The 2,124-nt window shown below is 41.1% G+C and overlaps 1 pseudogene; it reads right to left on the reverse strand.

Annotated features, from left to right (window-relative positions):
* Positions 1-1,514: 1,514 nt before the first annotated feature.
* On the reverse strand, positions 1,515-1,657 carry LOC121827043 (U1 spliceosomal RNA; annotated as a pseudogene).
* Positions 1,658-2,124: the final 467 nt, after the last annotated feature.

Genomic DNA, 2,124 nt, shown 5'->3' on the forward strand with positions numbered 1-2,124 from the left:
TTAGAATAGCCTACTGCTGTGTGGCCACAGGCACAAAGCAATGGGACCAAGAAGCTGAGACCTCTGAAATGTGAGCCAACATACACACAGCCAGGGAAAGCTGACTAACAAGCCCGGCAAACATCCATCTGTTTATAGAATAGAATCATGAAGTAGCATAGTCCTCTACAAATTCACCTATATTAGTAGACCATTAAATTTGGGTTCCTGAGTAATGTCAAATGGTACAGGAAAGTTTGTGTCAATATTCACCTTCAGAAGGACATCTGGATTGCTCCTAGTCAAGAAATATTGTTAGGAGAACGTCTGTGAAGATTTGTGTAGAGAGTGCTGTGTGAGGAAAGTTCTCAATTACCTAGGATATATGCGCAGGAACACAATTGCTGATTCATGCAGTAGTTACACGTTCAATTTTAAAGAAATTTCCAGGCAGGTTTCAGGGTAGTTATGCCATTTTTCATTCCCAACAGCCATATGTGAGGGAACCAGTTTCTCTGCTCTCTCACTTTCATCTTTTTGGTTTTTATTTTCCTTTGTGTCTCTGGCTGTTTAAATTTCTTCAGCACCATTCACTAAAAAGTTATTCAAAAACCACAGACTTGTGCACACAGTTGAAAAAAAAAGCCACAGGTCTCTGAAACAAGCTGTTTGTTATGTTTATAATCTATTTGCTCTCTGTTTTTCATTACTCCCATACACATTTAGGTTCCCCATTCTGCCTTTAGGGATTACTGCCAGGAATATTTGGGGGTTTTGGTTTACTACCCTGCCTTTGCTGATACTGGGATGAAAATAATGTGTTCTTCAGGTGGCTCCACTTGCTTGATGGGAGTTAGGGTGACATAATTAAACTAGAGGGTGCTGGCACCCCAGATCTCCACTGTGTCTCCTCTGGCAGAACTCCACTGAGTATAAATAGGACTTGCCACCTCATTCCCAGGTATAGTAGAAACCTGGCTGTTCCTATCCTTTCTGTTCATCTTACCTTGGTGGGGGGCAGTGTTGTTTCCAGCTGGGTTTCTTTCCTCATTGATTTATCTCTGCTAGCCAGCAGGGTGATTGGGAAAGTGCAAGTCTAGGTTTCCCACGACATTTTCTGAAATGGCTAATTGTGAGGACATACTTGTTCTGTGGCTTTTGGCAAGAATATGATGCCTATTGTCTAGAAAGTTCCTGTCTTCCTCAGATGCTCATTTGCTATTCATTAGGATACATACAGAGAACAGGATTTTGAAGCAACCCTTGGTTTGAATTTACTGGCCATTTGAAGCTCCCATTCTCATGTTCCAAATCTCTATATATGAGGCACACAAGGAAATCCTAGGGAGCTCACCAAATGGTTTCTTTGTGTTCCATGGCCCAATATTCATTTTTTTCTCTTCATCTTTCAGCATCTCATGTTTGTTATAAATACAATGTCCAGGGATTTTGCTTATATTTAGGGGCAGGGAAAGTAGAAAAATGCAAATACTACATATTCCTAGAGGTAAAAGTCTATCTTTTTTTTTTAAACAGGGGAAAACTTGAGCACACTCTTCCACTACCACAAATTACACAGGGAAATTACATGGACCAACACATCCTGAGTGCAATAGAAAAGTCTCGCCCTGAGAAAAACACCTTCATGATTATGTTATCTCCCCTGCTAGGGAAGTATCAGAAGTCGACTTTTAATGCCCCAAATGGTCACTATTTTCATCAAGAAAAGAATCTTCCATCTGTCATCACTCCCTGTAGCAGGCTTTCTTTGGAATGCCAATCAGCTTCCAAATAAAGACATGGAGACTTAATATTAGTTATGAATGCTCAACCTTAGTTTAGACTTGTCCCACTATCTCTTATAACTTTACCTGTTTCTCTTCATTCATGTTTTTGCCTCAGTGCTTTTTACCTTTCTTTCCTTCTGTATGTCCTACTTCCCTGTTTTCTCTGTGTCTGGTTGCTGGAAGCTGGCTGGCTGGCTGGCCCTGGGCATCTCCCTCTTTTCCTCCTTTGTTCTCTCCTCTCTCATGCCTAGAGTTCTCCTCTTAACTTACTTTCTATGTCCACCAGCCATGCCTATCCCTCCTCTGCCTAACTATTCATCCTTCATCTTTTTGTTAGACCAATAAGATGCCTTAGGCA

This window comes from Peromyscus maniculatus, chromosome 1, assembly GCF_049852395.1.
Source record: "Peromyscus maniculatus bairdii isolate BWxNUB_F1_BW_parent chromosome 1, HU_Pman_BW_mat_3.1, whole genome shotgun sequence".
Lineage (NCBI taxonomy): Eukaryota > Metazoa > Chordata > Mammalia > Rodentia > Cricetidae > Peromyscus > Peromyscus maniculatus.